At 43.1% G+C, this 21,317-nt stretch overlaps 1 long non-coding RNA gene across 1 annotated transcript in view; it reads right to left on the minus strand.

Annotated features, from left to right (window-relative positions):
- Window positions 1–4,765: 4,765 nt before the first annotated feature.
- LOC122705194 overlaps window positions 4,766–21,317 on the minus strand; it is a 64,530-nt gene continuing 47,978 nt past the window's right edge. The window contains exons 4-5 of the long non-coding RNA XR_006344055.1: window positions 7,905–7,998; window positions 4,766–5,333 (exon numbers count right to left, since the gene is read on the minus strand). This is a non-coding gene — a long non-coding RNA (uncharacterized LOC122705194). The remainder of the gene's footprint in view (window positions 5,334–7,904; window positions 7,999–21,317) is intronic.

The following is a 21,317-nucleotide window of genomic DNA, read 5'->3' on the forward strand; positions in this document are numbered from 1 at the left end:
AAAGGGCAGGGTCACTAGCTGACTTGGAGTTTCTGACCCGGATATTTAGTGGCCAGTGGTATAAATGATTCAGCAGAGAAAGGTGGAGAGTATCCTATTGTCTTAGTTTCCTGTTGCTACTGCAACAAATTACCACAAAGCAACACATACATGATTGGAACTGAGTCCCCCTGCTTGTGTTTACAATTAATTTCTCTATCCAAAACTTTATTTACTCTTTCTTGCCACCTGCCCGCTCAGGATTGAGGAGTATCAAAGAAAAGAGGGAACTGAAAGTAAGCAGGCCCGTTTGGGGCATTCCCAGGTTCAAAAGCCCCTGTGACCCAGTTTCTTTTCTTTTTTTTTTTTTTAATTATTTTTTTCTTTTGACTGCATTCCAACACATGTGGGATTTTAGTTCCCTGACCAGGGACCAAACCTGGACCCCCTGCATTGGAAGTTCAGAGTCTTAACCACCGGACCTCCAGGGAAGTTCCCCATGTTGTTTGTAGGGGAAAAAAAGACTTTAATCCCCTAGGCCTTTCCCGAATTCCAAAGAACAGACTCAAGCAGTTAGTAATTAGGAAAGTGAGGGAATGCAGAAACAAAGGAAAAGCTGTCAAGAAACAATAGTTCAGCAGTAGAATAGGCGCTCTAGTTCCTCCCCAAGGGATACATATAACAACCTGAGGCATATGTTTGAGTTGTTCTGCAGACAGGAAGATCCCTACACAGATAGCTTATAGCGACTATATGCTGACCACAAGCTTTAGACCCCAGACTGGCTGGAACCAGAGGGCTGAGGACTCAGTTCAGTTCAGTTGCTGAGTCGTGTCTAACTCTTTGCGACCCCACGGACTGCAGCATGCCAGGCTTCTTTGCCTATCACCAACTCTGGGAGCTTACTCAAACTCATGTCCATTGAGTCGGTGATGCCATCCAACCATCTCATCCTCTGTCATCCCCTTCTCCCCCCAGGTTGAGGATTAAGATTCCCAAAACTTTACCCTCTGACCACACCACCAGCCCATCAGAAGAAAGTCCACAAGCTGCAACCTGCATCCCAGATGTTGCCTTAAAAACCCTTCCCCGAAAGGTTTTAAGGAGTTTGAGTCTCAAGCATGAGCTCCCTGTCCTTGCTTGAAACCTGCAGAAACCACTGCACTTCCGTCCTCCATGAGCTGGTGTCCATGTGGCGGGTGAGCGGACCCACGTTCAGTTCGGTAACATTATCTCACAGTTCCGGGGGGGTCAGAAGTCTGAAATGGGTCTTACAGGGCTAAACTCAAGGTGTTGGCAGGGTTTCGTTGCTTCTCGGGGCTATAGAGAAGTGCCTATCTCCTTGTTTTTCTAGGTTCTAGAGGCTTCCTGCATTCCTTGGCTCATTGCCTCCAGTTATGAATCTCATCAGTCCAGCTGCTCTTGATGTTGTGTCTCCTTCTCTGACTCTTCTGCCTTCTTTTCCTTAAAAGGACCCTTGTGGTTACATTAGACTCACCAGGTACCGCACAGGAATCTCCCACATTACATGATCCTTAGATACATCTGCAAGTTCTCTTTGCTATGTAAAGTAACATATTTGCAGGTTCCAGGGAAAAGGACATGGACATCTTCTGGGAAGCATTATTCTGCTTACCACACCTATTAAGGAAATTGTTGCTTTTCTATCTCAATATTAGAGTTGTTTCAAATTCCCTTTGCCATGAGAGGACAAAATAGCAATGTGGATATGGTCCCTCAGAGACACAGAAACCCATTTTCCATTATCAAGTGCAATTTCAGGAAATGGCCGTTTTAAAGGACCATAAAGATAATGGCACCCCTGGTTGAACAGATGGCCTCTCAGCGCAGCTCTGAGCTAGGTGCAGGAACAGTGTCATGGCTGGGGAGGTGGGGAGGGAGGGCATTTGGGGAGTGCAGTGTAGGATGCGGGTGTTAGAAAGGTAAAAGGGCCTCTCCTCGGAGCTGCATGCTCAGTCTTCATGTCTCCTGAGTTTCTAGGTTATTTGGGAAAAAAAACCCACTCTAGAGATGTCAGTCAGCCTTGAAAAACAAGAACGTCCTCTTGCTTAACTGCTCTCCCTGTCCCGAAAAGCTGAGATGGAGCAGGAGCTCAGAGAAATGTGCAAAAGTCGAAAGAGCCTGGGCTTGGGAGTTGCCAGAATGGGGCTCTAGTCTCTGCTCTGTGAAACTTGGACCGTATTGTGTAATCTTTGTGTCAGATGACAATGTCTGCCTCTTAGGGTTGATGTACTGATTAGACACAGTGTATGTAGCGCTTCCAGTATACTGGTTGGCTCATGGCGGGTGCTCAAAATAGTCAGTGCCATCATGACTATTATCATCATCATCATAATTAGAACAGAAAATGGAAATTGGAATCAAGTCTTCCAGGAAAATTTCTCACACTGTTGCAGCCATTAGACATTTGACTGAACCAGGGGAGAGAATTTGCAGGCAAGAATGATAAAGAAAAATGACTCCCCCTTTCCCATGCCCTGTGCCCTCCCTACCCAGACACCCCTCTAGAAGAAGTCTTGGGAGTACCTTCTTAGGCTCTAAATAAAAGAAAAAACAACTTGAACGCAGTAGCATCCTCAGTTTTGAAGATGCCAAAATTAAGCCAGCAGGAAGCAATTTAGTTCTTCAGATTACGGGCTGAATTACTCTAATTGTATTCTCTCCCCACAAATTTTGAGATTTGAAGAGGCTCTGCCTTTCCCTCCAGTGTTCAGAATTAGCTGAGATGAAGAGTCATACAAAGAGAGCTCAAATTGTCACTGGCAATGCTGACGGGGAGCCATGACTTTAGACCTACAGCCATGTGGGTTTGCCATCAATTTACCCCAGTGAGATGAACTTACTTACCCAGGTCCCAGCCTAGCAGGACAAGTCAGGGACTCCCAGAGTGCTGGCCTTGACTCTGGTCTGACCAAAAACATATCAGAATGCCTATGTCCTGGAGACTTGCTTGTTCCAAAGTAAAACCACTGTTGAAGCAGTTCAATCATAGGTTGGAAAAGAATTTCCAGACACAGTGGGAGTGGAGGGGAGTGAGTTTATTAAGAACAAAGATCAAAGAAAGAGTGGGCCCTGCGAGCACTGTTGGCCAACCTCCTGACAGACCTGGGAAAATTGACAGTTTTCGTGGGTTAATAGCCAGTTTTTATAGCCTCAAGACAAAGACAATTCCAGCTGGAAGGTTGGTGTTAGCTGGTTGATTGGGGTGTGATAGGGTGTTTACTGGAAGGGGCATCTTTTCCTAACTGGGAGTCAGCCAGGCTTATGTGTGACCTTGTTAGTGATAATCAGGGGGCTTTGGGCAAGGTTACAAAGGGGCTCAGTCACCTTCAGAGGTGACCTTGGTTCTGGACTCCGCTTCTGTGGCCTTGGGGCAGAACTCAACAATAACCCCAAGGAAGACGATGGACCATGCTCAGTTGCTTCCACCAAATTCACCAGTCAGAAATCCCGCCTCCTCCCATGGGCAAGAAAGGGTGAGAGGTGATGAAACAGGTCAGGAGAACTACTCTAGCAGGAATTCCTTTGCATCAGAACCTGAGGCGCTGGCACTTCCCTCATGGTCCATGGCTAAGACTCTGCATTCCCAACGCAGGCAGCCCTGGTCTGATCCCTTATCAGGGAACTAGATCCCACATGCCCCAACAAAGATCGAAGATCCCACATGCTGCAACTAAGACCTGGAGCCGCCAAATTAAACAAACAAACCTGAGGCCTGAATCACTGGCTTTGGGGGAAGCCAGCTGCCGATCATAAAACTCTCAAGCAGCCCCGTGGGTGGGGAACTGAGGCCTCCCGCCAGCCGCCCACACTGACTCGCCAGGCTTATGTGTGAGCCACTTAGGAAGCAGACCCTAGCCCTAGTCAAGCCTTCAAACGCTGGTACCTGTTGCGAATGATAACTTTTGTCAGTTAAGCAAATCAGATCTCCATTTGATGAGCAGCTAATCAATGAAACAGATAACCTGAACAGCTGAGCGTGGATGAAGAAGATACATTTGATGTGTTGGGCAGTAAAAACAAGGTGTGTACTGAAAGGAATACCTGCTACTTGATCCTAGAGCTCGGTTCCACAGGCAAGGATGCAGTCTCGGTTAGAAAGCTATAATTTGGTCCCGTCCCTTCCTAACAGCTAGTGTCATTTTCTCTAATCTTTCATTTTCTCTTTTCCCATTCCTTTATGTATCTGTGTACAAGCATATTGCATTTGTTTGGGGCTTTAAAAATTTTTTTTTTTTTAATGGCCAGTGATGTGTTTTGACTAGCATCAAATGGACATGGGGTGAAGGAAAGCTGTTTTTGTTAAACCTTTTTTCCATAATGGCATGCTAGTTCAAACTTTATCTTTATTCTTCATATTTTTAACAAAGAAACTGAGGGATTTAAGATAAGGTCTGACTCTTGTAGGACCACACTGCCTTAAATCCCAAGAATGAAAACTCGAAGAGTAGAAACAAGAATAAATTGTACTGGCTTCTTGTGATTTAAGTTTATGCATGTCAGTTTCTTGGGCAATGAACTCAATATCCTCAACCAAAACAGACAAAAGGGTCACATAACATTGAATGTGATCTCAGTGAGACAGCAGTGAGCGGTTCTGAAGAGAGACTTAATTCCCTGACCAAGAATTGAACCTGAGTAGCCTGGATGAAAATCAGGAATCCTGGCTATTAGTCCACCATCGGCTAGAGGCTAGAAGCAAAGTGGCCTTGGCTCTGTCCCCCGTTAGAAAGCAAGAATGTTTCAAGGAGAAAAAATGGTGAAAACAGGTACAAAGTTTTATTATTAGAGACACAGCACAGCGTATGGGAGGGCACACAGTGAAGCAGTTTATTTAAGTGAGAGGCAAAGCAGAAATATAGGTCTGGAGAGAAAGGGTGTGGCGTCCTCTCTGATGAGGAGGAGCGTAATAAAGAGGTGATTTAAATCATTTCAATAGGACAGTCCTTCTGGGTCCTTGCCTTTGAACAATTATGTATTTTTTCACACCTGACCAGCCCTGGGACACTCCCCTAGTACATGTACACATCTTTTTGCTAAGATGGATCCCACCTCAGAGGCCTGTGGGTGCATGTCCACACTTGTTATGGGGGAGCGGTAGTGACCCCTCCCTTTTTGACCCCCAAGGAGCCTTCCTCCGCATGTGCAAACAGGGAAGTTTTCCTTGGTCTCAGGAGTGGTCATTTTTATCTCTTTACTTTAGCAGAGTCCAGCTTCTGCCTCTAGCTTTATCCTTGGAGTATCTGGGTGAGAAGAAAACTTCAGTTTTACTCCATTTGACAAACACCAGTTGTCCAGCCCAGGGGCCCGTCTGTCTCCTTCCTCATCTAGACCTGGAAACAAATAAAAAAGAAGCAAACAACAACAAACTCAACATCAAAAAGACATTACAACTCTAGAGGTCTCCTAACAGCATAACTGAAGAGATGCTGTGATGCCGTGTAAAACAGAGAAATGGTCAAAGGGAAAAACGATGTATAGCAAAGAAAGACAACTAACAACCATAGAAAAGGGTGAGGAAATATTTCCTGCTTGACTCTAAGCCACATGCCAGACAAATGTTCCTGGCCTCACTTTTGGAAAACCGCCTGATCCTGAGAACCAGCCATCATTGTTGTTCCACAGGAACGTGATCCACGAACTTGGGTGGGAGGTTATTGTTGTTGCTCAGTCACCCAGTCGTGTCCGGCTCTTTGCGACCCCGTGGACTGCAGCACGCCAGGCCTCCCTGTCCCTCACCATCTCCTGGAGTTTGCTCAAGTTCATGTTCATTGCATCGGTGATGCTGTCCAGCCATCTCATCCTCTGATGCCCTCTTCTCCTTCTGTCCTCAATTTTTCCCAGCATCAGGGACTTTTCCAATGAGTCATCTGTTGGCATCAGATGACCAAAATACTGGAGCTTCAGCTTTAGCATCAGTCCTTCCAGTGAATATTCAGGGTTGATCTCCCTTAAGATTGGAGGGAGGAGGGTGTCCTAAATCTTTGATAACTACAGATGAAGTTCATACATCACCAACAATGCTATCAAGTCAGAAAAGGAAAAGTGTTATTTGACTAGAAAACATCCACCATTTAACCATTGGCTTGAAAGGTGCATTCCCATCTTCCACACTTTCATTCCAAGAAAAAAAGACAATTGCTATAGAACCAATGGTAACAATCTACCTTGGATGTTGTTAGTCTACTTATTTGAAACCCAGAGAAGTTTTTTCTTTCCTTAAATAGAAGCATGCTCTAGCAGTACCTATATGCTGTTTTACCTAATTCCTCACGAATCTGTACACAAAGTAAGGCAGTTATTATGGCCCAGAGAGATGCTGTCATGTTCTGACTATGAAGACTCCAGGCCTCACAGTCAGGCACTGCAGGCAGGATGCTCATTTCCAAGGGTCAGGAGTTTCCCACATGCAGGCGTGTGTGAGCACGCGGGAATGCCGTGACTGCCATCGTCATACCGCTTGTGTTAATGTACACTGGGGGATTTCCCCGGGCTCCTCTGCATCAGATCGGAACTGGTGCCCACATTAATAAGTGACTTGATGGTGTCCTCCCTTCAAAAAAGAGAAAAACAGAGCTCCTGCTGCTTTTCCTAGTTTGGGGCTGTCCAGGGCAGCTCTGTTCACAGGTGAGGCTTCATGAAAACAAGATGCACCACTCACAGCTCTCTTTGAGCCCAGCAGGCTTCCAGAGCCCCTGTGTTAATTGTGAGCACTGGGTGGGTCCTTTGTTACGAGAGGAAGGAAGGACGTCGGAGGGCGAGGGCTGCCTTCGAGGACATGAATCTTCTTCCCCCTAGCCCACCTGGGTGGTGTCCGTGCACCGCCTCCAGGACAGCTGACTCAGGCCCCCCTGACCCCCTCGGCCAGTGCCCTCAGTAGCGCAGGCTCTGGTCAGCGGAGACCCTGCCTTTCCCCCGGCCCCATGCCACCTACTCACTTGGAGTAAGAGAAAGGGAACAGTTTTCTCCCTTTTCCCCCTTTCTCTATTGCTGCCTCTTTCTTTTTCTCCTCCTTATGTCCTCCTTGCCACATATGCATGCGCACGCACACACACACACACACACACACACACAGACACATCCTGTGATGACGTGATATCATAAGAAATATGTATTTGGTGTTCACACCAGTTCCTCACACAAAGCTTCTAAAACCCTTATAAATCCCTGAGCGCAGGTCTGAGAGATGCATCTTTCTTTATTCGTAATAAGCGCACCTGAGCTTGTGCCCATGAGGTGACTGGGAGGATGCGGGCTGGTTGCCAGAGGAAGCAAGCACAGTAAAGGGCTGGACTTCAGCCCTGCTCCCCAACCAGAGAGAGGGGAGAGGCTGCGGGTCCAGCTAACCACCCACGACTGGGGATTTAACCAGCAGAACCCACAAAAACCCTGAATGACTGGATTCAGAGAACATCTGGTGGATGGTAACTAGACCTGTGGGGTTCGTTTTGAAATGTGTAGAAGTATTTGTTGATTGGAAAAAATGCACAATGTGAGGGCTTTGAGTTCAGTTATATTCCCTGAATATCTTCACTGCAGGCTAGGAGATAGCCTCTCAGATAGCTCTGAAGAACTGCTCCAAAGTGATAGGGGAGGAGCCAGTGTACAGATGAATTTTTTTGGTTCAGAAACACATATAGCCAAGCACATGTCTTGCTAAAAGATAACAGCTGGTGGGAATTCTCTGGCGGCCCAGTGGTTAAACTCTGAGTTCTCACTGCAGGGATGCAGGTTTTTGATCTCTGGTCAGGAACTAAGATCCTGCAAACCTCAAGGGGAAAAAAAAATTACAGCTAATCACAAAAAACAGATAACATAAGTTAATAATTTTAGTGCTTATCTCTGGATGGAAAGATGCAACAATCTGGAATCACGGAAATTCTTCCTTAGCTATGCATCTTTACCGTCTAGGGGACTGGATATCCACAGCGCCGAATTCCTTCCAGGATGTCTTGCAGTTCTGGGATGGCAACAGGTAAAGACTTGATCCTTGCAGAACTGGAATGGAAGGCAACATCTTTTGTTTGTGTACTGAATCACTGTGTTGTGTAAAAGAGCTAACATAGTGTCAAGTTACACTTCAAAACCAAACAAACAAACTGTGGTTACCAGAGGTAGAGATGGGGTGAGGTACGATTGAATGAAAGCAGTCAAAGGGTACAAACTTCCTATAAGAATTGGGATATAAGGTACAACATAATAAGGACAATTAACACTGTTGTATGTTATATACAAAAGCTGTTAAGAGTAAACCCTGAGTTCTCATCACAAGGAAAAAAAGCTTTTTTCTATTTCTCTAATTTTGTTTTTATATTAGATGATCGATGTTCACTAAACTTGTGGTAATCATTTCCTCATGTATTTAGGTCCAATCATGATATTGTATTCCTTAAACTTATACAATGATGTGTATCTATTATATCTCAATAAAACTAAAGGGAAAAAAAGAAACAGTGGATCTGGTGGGTAGGAAGGAATATTCTCCAAGCATTCAGATATCCCGCATTTCATAGAGTAGTAATATTTACATATTTACATAGTTGGATTCTTTAGCATTTTCTTTTCCCTGAATTACTTAGTGTTCCTTTTTTGATTATTTCTTCACTTGAAACTCACGTTCATATATTAAATACCAACTTAAGACTGTGTCTCAGGTTACGCCAGTCAAAAGCAAAACAACCTCTCTTTACTTCTCTTCCCCAAACCATACATTACATCGATAAGTAGAAAATTCTAAATTCTGCAAGGGCAGGAATCTTTGACTATGCTGTGGAGCAACTAAGCCTGTGAGTCACAACGATTTCGCCTGTGCCGAAGAGCCCCGGAGCTACAACAACTGAGCCCATGTGTCACAGCCTCTGCAGCCTGTGAGCCCTAGAGCCTCTGCTCTGCAACAAGAGGTCACCAAAGAGAAGCCCGGGCACTGTGATTAGAGAGCAGCCTCCACTCGCCTCAGTGAGAGAAAAGCCCAAAGCAACAGAGACACAGTACAGCCCAAAGTAAAATATATCCCTACATAAATAAAAAAGAGTGCGTTGTCAAGGACTTCCTGGGTCCAGGGTTAAGACTGCATGCTTCCACTGCAGGGGGCAAGGGTTTGATCCCTGCAGAGAAGTTCTGCATGCTGTGCAGTGCGGACAAAGGAAAAAAAGAAAGAGTACATTGTCAAATGGGTTACCTCTGTGGGAATACGGGGCTCAGTCCCTCTGGGACCGAGGAACGGTAAAGCCGACTTCAGAACTGTCTCACTAAGAGGTGAGGCGCTGGACTTGGACTCCCAAGGCCAACGTTCGTTTGTCTAAGGAGGCTCTGTGGACAGTCACTCTCTGCACCCGTGGTCTGCTGCACTTGCAGGCTGAGCACACACCTGAACCAGAGAGAGGGAGGAGGTGGGAACCAGAGAGGTGGGAGGAACTGTAGGTAGTTCAGTAACCATCCTCCAGTGAGTCTCCAGGGCAAGCTTATATGCACTGAGAGCATCTGCTGCAAACTGCCATCACAACCAAGGCACCCTGCCTTCTGCCACTGGGTAATTGGTCCAGGCTAGCATATAAGATCTGAGTCAAGGCTAGTCATTCCCTCAGATCTTTGTGAACTTGCACTGAGACAAGTAAGGCATACCTTGTCTAGGGTCAGAGATGAGAGATGAGAGTCTGGGAGCTGCAGGCAGCTAGGTTTCAGTCACATGGAAGAAGCTGACGTGACAGAATGAGGTTTATCAGTGATGGAGGCGGGGATGAGATATTAGAGGGAGTTCCAGCTGCATTCCAGGCTCTGGTCCTTGAAGCTCGTTTTCCCCAGGCCTCCAGTTTACATCTACAAGCCAAAATATTTCTTCTTGTACCATGCACGTTCAAACTGGGCTTTCATAACTTGGAACCAGAGAAGTCTCGACTGCTTTTGAACGACCCCCTTTCCAAAATGATTTATTCCTCGAATCTGCTGCAGTTCCTACAAGTCATTCAAAAGAGAGCCACTCTCTGGAATTAAAACATTGCCCCTCCAGAATCCCCAGCAATGTGCAAATACCCCAATACATTTAACATCAAAAACCAAGATGCAAAATCATATCAGGCAACCTAACAACTTTAGAACAGGAAAGCGAAGTTCAGCTGTTCAGTCCCTCAGTCATGTCCGACTCTGCGACCTGGTGGACTGTAACACACCAGGCTTCCCTGTCCGTCACCATCTCCCAGAGCTTGCTCAAATTCATGTCCATTGAGTCAGTGATGCCATGCAACCATCTCATCCTCTGCCACCCCAAGTTTAATTGGATCATGTCTAAACTGAGAAATGGTTCTGAGGGCATCAATTAAATCTGTGACTCAAGGCATTTTATCATTTCCTCTGTGTAAAACTTTCGGCCTTCTAAAGAAATGGGCATGCTAATTAGAAAGGCAGGCACCGAGGGCATTTCCTGGCATCCAATGGTTAGAACCCCTTTCACTGCTGAGGCCCCGGAGCGATAGCTAAGGTCCCGCAAGCCATGCAGCACAACCAAATACATAATAAAAATGAAGTAAAGAGTAAAAAACAAGCGTTGAGAATGGAAAATAAAAGTTGGACAGTGTAAAATCTCTGTAAAATAGAAACAGCTCTGTGATAAGGTTGATAAGATCTCCAGGATATACTGTGTTAGTTTTTATTCAAGAAAGAGGAATAATAAGAATATGTATATGTTCACATAAATAAATATTGAAAGGTCATCCAAGAAGCAAAGGTGACTAATAAAAGTGGTTACCTGGGGGAGCTGTGTGGACAGGACAGGCAAGGAACAAGGCTCCTCAAGGTATGCACACCCTTATATATGTTTTGATTTCATGTGCATGTCTTACCTATTCAAACTGAGATTTAAAATATAATAAAGTTAACCCACTTTTCCCAAGAGCTGAAGTGAACAGCACAGAACTCCAGAGATGAACCATTGACAAGCCAACTGACGTTGACCCAGACAAGACAGCTGCATCTAATGAAGACTCAGGAATAATCCACCTACCTCAAAACCAAAGGGCTTTAAAAAATCAAAAGATTTTTTTAAACTGCATGCATCTCATTTTGAAAGGAGAAGGAAGAACTAATGATGTCAAGCACACAGGAAACTTAAACCTAAACATAAACTTAGGAAAATGCTATGAAGAAAGGAAAAGATTGGCATTTTCTCCTCAATGTTGAAAGAGGGAAAAAGAGAAAGAGGAAAATACAGGAGTAAATAATGTAAAAATGTGAGAAGTCCACACATTGCAGGGCTAAGTGTCTTTTTCATGAGGGCATTCATCTGGAAGTCATTTCTCAACATTGATTCAGACATGTCTTGATTAATACAAAGCAAAATTTATGAATGGGATAATGATACAATCTGAGTAATTCAATAAATTATTCAGACTTATTTAATTCCAATTCCATGGATATTAAAGTTAATTAATGTATATAAAAGCTTTTTGGGAAAAAATGGAGACTACTATAAAAATATTACTTTTTAAGTTAAAAAATGATCATTTTTAAATAAAGATTTAAAAAATTGGAATGTTTCCTGATTTATATCTGAGATAGTAATACTATTTCATTCTTATGATGTATATGAAGAGAGTTAATCAAAATGAAGATTTCTTAACTAATAACGCTTGTTTTCATATTTGCAGCAAAATTGTCATAAATAATCTCTCATTGCTATCATGTTATTAGGATTAGGTGTTTAAATGAAAATGATGAGAGTTGAAATATAGAAAAATGTAGACCAGAATAGGAGATAAATGGGTAGTCAGCAGACGGGCATAGGGAAGAGCGTTAGGGGACAGAACTGATGGAGACTGTCCAGTTCTAGGAGGTCTCGGTCCCCATGCCCAGCATCATGGAAGGTGAATGAACGCGCCAGCCCGTGGGAGCAGGCAGCAGCTGGAGAGCACCTGATCCGTCCACGGAGGGGACAGGAGGTTCAACCCCAGCTCATCACCTGGGCTTGGGGTTTCTAGGTCCTCACTTCTCTTTCTAAGAGGAGATGGAAATCTGGATTTTTATGTGAACTCAACTGTTTTTCATATCATGGCCAAAGCTCAAGAAGGCTGTAACCTATAACAGACTCAGGCATCCAGGTCTGTGGGGAGTCTTAAAATGATAGTGACTTATATGAAATCAGCCTTTTACCGTAAATAATAGGAATTAGCAAATTACAGCCCAGAGGAATCCAGCCTATCTCCTTTCTATAAACAAGGCTTTATAGGAACACCGCCACACACACTTGTTCGCATCTTGTCAGTGCTGCTTTGTGCTGCAAATGGAGTCTCAGATATTTACTCTCTGGCCCTTTACAGAAGAAGCTTGCCAACTGTCATCATATTTTGATCAGTAGCAGATCTGAATCTGTTATGTTGGATTATGGTTTAAGAGGATCCTACTAAATTTTAATGTCAAATTAAGCAAGAAAAATTTCTTTCCTGGAATATAGGTTAGACCATATAACTGTTTTGCTTTAAAAATTTAACTCAATTGAATCTTATAGGATATGGTTGTTAAGAACATTTAGTAAAAATTATTTTCCATATTTACTGACCTCTGTGTGTTGTGTTAGTCGCTCAGTTGTGTCCGACTCTTTGCGACCCCAGGGACTGTAGCCTACCAGGCTCCTTTGTCCATGGGATTCTCCAGGCAAGAGTACTGGAGTGGGTTGCCGTTTCCTTCTCAATACTGATCTCTGTAGATTATAGGTAAGTGTGTTAAGAAAAACTAAGCAGATAAACAGCAAGGTCTTATTTATAGCACAGGGAATTCTATTCAATATCCTGTAATAAACCATAATGAAAATAATATGAAAAAAGAGTATATATATATGAAACAGACTAAGAAAACCAAAAAATGTCAGAAATGCCTTTTCTATGATTATGCAGCAAAAGTAAACCTAAATCTTGAAAAAAGAGAAATTACTTTTCACTTGCACCATCTAGAGGTGGAAAATAAAATTGCATGCTATATCTTGGACCATTGCCTGCTGCTGCTAAGTCGCTTCAGTCGTGTCCGACTCTGTGCAACCCCATAGACGGCAGCTCAACAGGCTGCAACTTCCCTGGGATTCTCCAGGCAAGAACACTGGAGTGGGCTGCCATTTCCTTCTCCAATGCATGAAAGTGAAAAGTGAAAGGGAAGTTGCTCAGTCGTGTCTGACTCTTCACAACTCCATGGACTGCAGCCTACCAGGCTCCTCCGTCCATGGGATTTTCCAGGCAAGAGTACTGGAGTGGGTTGCCATTGCCTCCGTGCCTGCTAAGTCGCTTCAGTCCTGTCCCACTCTTTTCGACCCCGTGGACTGTAGCCCACGAGGCTCCTCTGTCCATAGAATTCTCCAGGCAAGAATCCCGGAGTGGGTAGCCACTCCCTTTTCCAGGGGATCTTCTCGACCCAGGGATGGAACCCGCATTTCTTACATCTCCTACATTGGCAGGCAAGTTCTTTACCGCTAGCACCACTTGGGACGCCCCATACCTTACCAGAATAAGGACTTCCCAGGCGGGTAAGGAACACGTCTACCAATGCAGGAGACTCCGGTTCCATCCCTGGGTTGGGAAGATCCCTCGGGGCAAGAAATGGCAACCTGCTCCAGTATTCTCGGCTAGAGAAATCCATGGGCAGAGGAGCATGGTGGGCTACAGTCCATGGGGCCACAAAGAGTTGGACATGACTGAGCAACTATCACACACACACACACACACACACACACACACACACACATTGTTTCTTTATGGCTAGACCGTATTTATTTCGGGCCCACATGTTGTCTTTTTAAATTTATTTATTTTTAATTGGAGGATAGTTGTTTTACAACATTGTGTTGGTTTCTGCCATACATCAACATGAATCAGCCACAGGTATACCCATGTCCCCTCCCACCTCCCACCTTATCCTACCCCTCTAGGTTGCCACAGTCATGCTGCTTAGATTTTAAACCTTCTGTTATTATTAGTCACTTTCTTATGTGACATTCAGTCAAAATAAACTTTTCTTTTGCCTGAAGGCCTCCTTTTAGGTCATCTTGAAAACTGAAAGGTGTAAGTTTTGGACATCCTTGTGTATGTGTGTTTGAACATCTTTGTCTTTTCTTAACAAGTACCTTCATTGTATCAATAGGTAAAGACTTCTTTGTAGGATTTTTATAATAACCCATATGTATATTCTCCAAGGGCTTCCCTGGTGGCTCAGATGGTAAGGCATCTGCCTGCAATGTGGGAGACCCGGGTTCAATCCCTGGGTTGGGAAGATCCCCTGGAGAAGGAAACGGCAACCCACTCCAGTACTCTTGCCTGGAAAATTCCATGGACAGAGGAGCCTGGTAGGCTACAGTTCATGGGGTCGCAAAGAGTCGGACACAACTGAGTGATTCTCCAAGTTATTTTGTACTTGAATCCTACTGTTAATCCTACTATTATGTTTCTGTCCAAACAAGGTGATCACTTGTATAATGAAAATAGATCACCCGTTTGTTTAGACTAGCTGCAACCCCTTTGTGAGTTTTTTTTTTTTTTTGGGCTACCAAAAGAGAATTTTGAAAATGTGTAGCATAATTTTATTGTTTTAGGTTGATTTCCTTATGTCATACAACTGAAAAGCAAAGTTTTTCTTTTTTTTAATATTGTTGGTCCCAAAACAGATGTCGTAAGAGTTGTCTTATTCCACTTTGACCTCCCATGTTATTTATGACCCAATTCTAGCCAACACCTAACTCTTTAGGTACCCCCCCACCTCCCCCTCTTTAACCATAACCATTCTACCCCTCTTCTCCAGGGGCTGTATTTACCCTTTTGAAAAAAACTCAGCTCTAGTAACAGCCCTGGGAAAGTCTAGGAAAATATTTGAACTCTTGAAAATGCTTATATTTCATTGAACAATCTGAGTTTCAAAGAGTTTCATTAAAAGCCCACTACTGTTTTTCCTGTTTCTATTAAGATATAGTGAAGAATTACTTTTTAAAGAAAAGCTTGCTTTTGAGACCATGCAGTACCACGTAAACCTCTCAAAGTCACAAATGTCTCTGACTTCTGAGAGTAACGTGAAGACTAGACAAAGTGAAGTTGCAGGTTGGTGCAATGGATTTACGTATTCTTGTTAAGAGAGGAAAGAGAAACTTCCCTCTAAGGTAATACTGGCCTCCAAACAGTCAAACTTATTTTATTTTTTTCCAAACAGTCAAACTTTTTAAAAGCACTAGGATAACAGAAACTTTTACTTTATAAGTACTTTTATTTTTATTTTATATCAGGAAAAAACAGAAAGTATTTTTGTTTTTCCCCAGGTTTATTGAGAAATAATTGACATACCTCACTGTATAATGTTAAGACAAACAGCATAATGGTTTGATTTACATATACTGTGAAAGGACTACCACCCTAGGTTTACTTAACATCATCTCATATAGACATAATGAAAAGAAAAGAAAAAAGCAATTTCTAAATTAATATTATTGCAATAGATGAAGATTTAATACCTGTACCTCTCTTTCCTCATCCTTTCCCCAAATTTTATCATACTTATAGTCATGTCAGTATATGTTTGCATCATTATAACAATGTAAATATTGTTCACTACAGAACCTATTAGAATACTGTGACTGCATGTTTTTTCTTTTCTCTATTTTTAAAATTGAAGTATAATTGACCTGCGACACTATGTTAGTTCCGGGTGCATGACACAGTGACTCAGGATAATCTATATATAACAGAATGATCTCCACAGTGAGCACAGTTACCATCTGTCGCTATGCAGAGTTATTACAGTATTGTTGACTATGTTCGCTGTGCTATGCATTTCCTCCTGGTGACTCACTGACTTTAAAACTAGAAGTTTGCACTTTTTCCTCGCCCTCACCTACTTCACTCAACCCCTCCCAGCCCGTAAGGACTTTTAATATCAAGAATAAATATCGAGAATGGGTAGCACAGCACTCCCCGGTGGCTGAGTGGTACAGAATTGCCTGCCGGCGCAGGAGCCGTGGGTTTGACTCGATCTGGGAGGACCCCACATGCTGGGGAGCAGCTGAGCCTGCGCCCCGCAGCTATTGAGCCTGTGCTGCAGAGCCCGGAGCTGCATCCACTGAGGCCGGCGCGCCCAGAGCCAGCGCTCCGCAGCAGAGCATCCCCACTCACCTCAGCGAGAGAGACGCCCACGCAGCAGCGAAGACCCAGCACAGCCGAAACCACACAAATACAATCGAAAAGAAGAGAATTCGTAACAGGCATGCATCAGCGAGAACCACAGCAAAGCCTAGCACGTGAGATTAATACTCCTCACGAAACACAAAGTGTTTAGGTCTTTAGTGAATAGAGTGGTGACTTCATTCGGGTAATTTATGCACATAGTTTTCATAGCTAAACAGGACAGCGGACTTTACTGGTGATCCAGGAGTTAGGATTCTGAGCATCCACTGCTGGGCGGGTGGTAGTTCAGTTTCTGGTCAGGAAACTTCAGAACTCACTCATCTATCTGAATCCTACGCTTGCTTCATTTCCCTCACTTTTTACCTGCTAAGCCAATGCATTAAATATATATATATATATATTCCATTTTATTTAGCATTCATAGATATTCTATACCAGAAGTGTTTTTCAGGATATATATTATATTGCCAGAAATGTAAAATCTCCCAAGTTAACTTTTAAAATTCTACTGAAGTTCCTTCCCTGGTGGTCCAGGGGTCAAGAATCCCACTGCCAATGCAGAGGGGACATGGCTCAGTCCCTGGGAAGACAATCCACGCTGTTCTAGAGCCTGCAAACCACAACTGCTGAAGTCCACGTGCCCTAGAGCCTGTGCTCCTCAGTAGACATCACTGCACTGAAAAACCTGCACCCCAGGACTAGAGAAAGGCCGCGGGTAGCAATGAAGACCCAATGCAGCCAAAAATAAATACATTTTTAAAATGGAAAAAGACAAATAAAATCCTATTGAAGTCCCATTATGCCTTTAAACACACACACACACACGCACGCACGCACATATAAAACATCTAGCAGATAAACTGTTAGTTTTTTTTAAATCACGTGATGCCAAAGAGTATGTAGATAAATAGTACCCTTCCACTTGTGTTTTAGTTAAGGGGGACAGGTACATGTCTTGTATACTTTATTTGTATCAAAGTGTTCAATACTTTGATATAAATAAAATACTTCTAGAATAATGCATCAATAACTGCCAACAGTTCCTTCCTGAGACAGAGAACAGGGGACTGGGGGTCTGAGGGAGGAGGACATTTTTATATTGCTTGAATATTTGACTCTGTGTTTGTTTTTGACTCTGTATGTGTTTAATTTTTAAAATGTACCTAAATTTTCTGAGAGGAGTTCTTACCTCTAGTTTCCACTGAAAATGCATAAGTGATATAACTTTTGTTGCAAGTCGCAACCAAACTGCTTTAGATTCACACGAACTTCTGCTTTAAAGAACTCATGTATTAAATAACTTCCTACTCTAACCTTTGAGATTCACGGAGGAGCCTGAAAAGGTGCTGAGGACGGCTCCAAGTCACAGCAGAGAAGTGCGGAAGCAGTCTGCTTGTAAGTTTTTTATCTGCTTGTTATGCAGCGCGGCTCTCTCTAAGATATAATCTTAGATTCTCACTAAAGAGGAAATGAGTGACTTCATCAGACCTCTCACATCCTCTTTGGTGGAACTAGATATTTCCCCCCAGAAGAATATATCTACAACTGAACTAATAGCAATGAATATAATACATTTTCAGTTTTAAATGGTATCTTTTTCTGTAAATAAACATTTATATTCATTGAAGTGAATCTGAGCTATTAATACTATAGAAGTAGCTCCAAAGCATACAATGAAAAAACTAGTTTTAGAACAATATATATATATAAAACCACTATAAGTTTAAAAAATTAGAGCCCAAACTTAAGGTTTTGTAATAAGAATATGTCTGTAGGACTGTCTACTCCTCTGTCTGTCTCTTGTCCGTCTACACCGTATTGACTTCTCTATCTCTCTCCCTCAGTCTCTCATCTGCGTCATATGTGTGTATGGATATAGATACATATGTACAGAGCTATTACCGTTGTAATTCTGCTTTACTCTCTCAGCACTGAACTTTTTATTGAAGTAAAAGAAATGGATAATGTGTTAGTTTCTGGCATACAGCAAAGTGATTCAGTTACATATATGTGTATATATATATTTTTTCATATTCTCCTCCATTATAGTTTACTATAAGATATTTAATACAGTTCCCTGTGCTATACAGCAGGGCCTTGCTGTTTATCTATTTTATATACAATAGTTTGTAGCTGCTAATCCCAAACTCCTAATTTATCTCTCCCCCTCCTCCTTTCTCCTTTGGTAAGTAACCATAAATTTTTTTCTATGTCTGTGAGTCTATTTCTGTTTTGTAAATAACTTCATTTGTATCATTTTGGGGGGCTTCCTAGGTGGCTCAGTGGGTAAAGAAACTGCCTGCCAATGCAGGAGACACTGGTTCAATCCCTGGGTCAGGCAGATCCCCTGGAGGAGGGAATGGCAACCCACTCCAGTATTCTTGCCTGAAGAATCCCATGGATCGAGGAGCCTTGGTGGGCTACAGTCTATGGGGTTGGAAAGAGTCAGACATGACTAAGCACAGCACACATAACTTTTTAGATTTTACATGTAAGTGATATCATATGATATTTGTCTTTCTCTGACTTATTTCACTTAGTATGATAATCTCTAGGTCTATTCATGTTGCAGCAAATGGCATTGTTTCATTCTTTTTTATGAATGAGTAATATTCCATTGTACATATGTATCACATCTTCTTTATCCATTCATCTGTCAGTGAACATTTTCTTCAAAATTTGGTACTAAATACACATACATACATGTACACACACTTTAAATTTCTTTAATTATTAGAACTATTGAAAAACATTAGATGTCTACTGACCACCTGTATTTCTACATTTTTAACACTTAACGTTTGTGCTTATTCCCCAAATAACAGTAATGACTTCACTTCCTAGTGTGTGTGTGCTAAGTCACTCAGTTGTGTCCAACTCCTTGCGACACTATGGACCTCAGCCCACCAGGTTCCTCTGTTCATGGGATTCTCGTGGCAAAAATACTGGAATGGGTTGCCATGCCCTCCTCCAGGGGATCTTCCAGACCCAGGGATCCAACCCAAGTCTCTTATGTCTCCTGCATTGGCTGATGGGTTCTTTACCACTAGTGCCACCTGCAAAGCCATGTGTGTGTGTTCTAGGTACTGAGAGATGAAGTGCACAGAGTTACCACAAGAGGTCCCTAGCATACAAGTTATATCAAAATTTGAAGTCTGTTGGGCTCAAGTTCCAACAAGTCAGCATCTTCAGGAGTAGACAGGTTCATTCATTCCCGTCTTAGAACCTCCAAACAACTGTCCTGGCCTCATAAGAACAGCCCTTCTAACAGTGACAAAAACTACTGAAGAGGACAAGGGGCAGGAGCTCCATCATTTAGAAAGCTACACTGGACTCTACACTCCACCTCCCTCCCTCCTTCGTTTATGAAGATCTCTTATAACTTGACTCTTCTTGTTAGATATAGTCACTCTCAAATTTCAAAAGAAATATAATCATTTTAAGCCTGAGAGGACTTTGCATCATTCATTTGATTGTCCCGTAAATATTTATTCCTCTTTTCATATTTAACCAAGAGAATGATGGGCCTTTTTTAAAACTCAGCAAATGAAGATTCACTACGATGTGCCACTATCCTATGTGCTGGGAATATAATGATGAGCAGAGCCAGACACTGACCCCGCTCTTGCAGAGCTCACATCGGTGCCATCTAGCTAGCACCTCGGAGCAGACTCTCAGGAAATTCATCCCCACAGGTGCCTTTGCCCTGATAGGAGACGTTGTGTGCAGCCCACACAGGAAGTATCTGCTGCTCCAAGGCCCAGAGCATTGTCTCCAGGACCCACGATTATGTCCTGGTCTGTTCTGCATTTCAAACCATCTAGCTCTGACGTCTGAATTGCTTTTTAAAAACTTTAGAGTGTAATATACCTACCCCCAAAAGAATTCAAATTATACTCATGTAAGGAACAAAAATGAAAATCACCCATAGCCACAGTCTTCACAGCTATTTGTAAACTCCTTTATAGACATATCATTATACATGTGCACATTGGACAAATACTTACTGACTACTCACTATGGAGAAAGCATATTCCAAGGGCTGTGTCTTAGTCTGCTTGGGCTGCCATGACAGAGCATCATAGACTGGGTGGTTTAAGCAACAGGAATTTATTTCCCTTCCGTTCTGGAGGTGGCAAGTCCCGTCAGTGGGTATCTGGGAGAAGCCTCTTCCTGGCTTGCAAGGGTCTCCCCTCTTGCTGAGTCCTCACATGGCCTTTCCTCTGCCCAAGTCGGGGGTGAGGAGGGAGCTCTCTGCTGTCCCTTCTTGTGAGGACACTAATTCTATTTGATCAGGGCCCACACTTATGACTTCATTTAACCTTAGTTACTTCCTCACTCCATCCAAATACAGTCATGCTGGGGGTGAGGGTCTCAACTGAAAAACTGGGGAGAGGAAAGCCAAACACGCAGCCTGTAACAGGCTGTGAAGCCTCTACAAATGAAGGAGGCACAATGCTTGCCCACTTCTCACTAATGTAGGAGTTCATGGTGCAAACTCTGTTTCTGTCTCTTTGTGCTTTCTTTACATTATTAGCTTTTGGAATTCCCACCAAGCCTGGATAAATGAGGTAAGGAAAGGAAGAGAGATTTGAGAAAGTTTTCTTTCCCTCTTGGGTTGGAAAACACTCTCTGGGAAAGGAAGTTTGAAGCTCTTACCTGTTCCAGAGATCCCCGCTGAAGCATCAGGTCTCATTTTCTGGCCTCTCCTCGAGGAAAGGAGGTTATTAAATATATAAGACATGGACAGCTCTCTACATTCATCTAGGCTACAGAGGAGCAACGATTGCAAATGGGCTGGATTCACTCCTTCAGAACACGCTGACTGCTGACACATAGAGCTGAGAACAGAGAAACGAGTGAAACACAGTCTCTCTACCCTCGAGGCACTCACGACCCAGTAAGCCAGTGACTAGAAGAAAGGGTGAGAAGTGCCATCTAAGAAAGAGATAGTAAACTCGAGGAACTCTAGAAAAAGAGAAAAAGAGACCCAGAAAGACTTCTGGGAAGAAATTACACAACCCACTGAAGTCTGAATAAAATCAAGAGTGCGTTCAAAGGAAAGGAAAAAGCAATCCAGGCAAGGCTATTAAAACATGGAGACCACCTGGACAGAAGAACTGTGTGTTAAGGCAGACCTCTGAAAGGGCAGGTTGCATGTGTTCAGCCGGGGCACCT

Source organism: Cervus elaphus, chromosome 12 (genome assembly GCF_910594005.1).
Source record: "Cervus elaphus chromosome 12, mCerEla1.1, whole genome shotgun sequence".
Taxonomy (NCBI): Eukaryota; Metazoa; Chordata; class Mammalia; order Artiodactyla; family Cervidae; genus Cervus; species Cervus elaphus.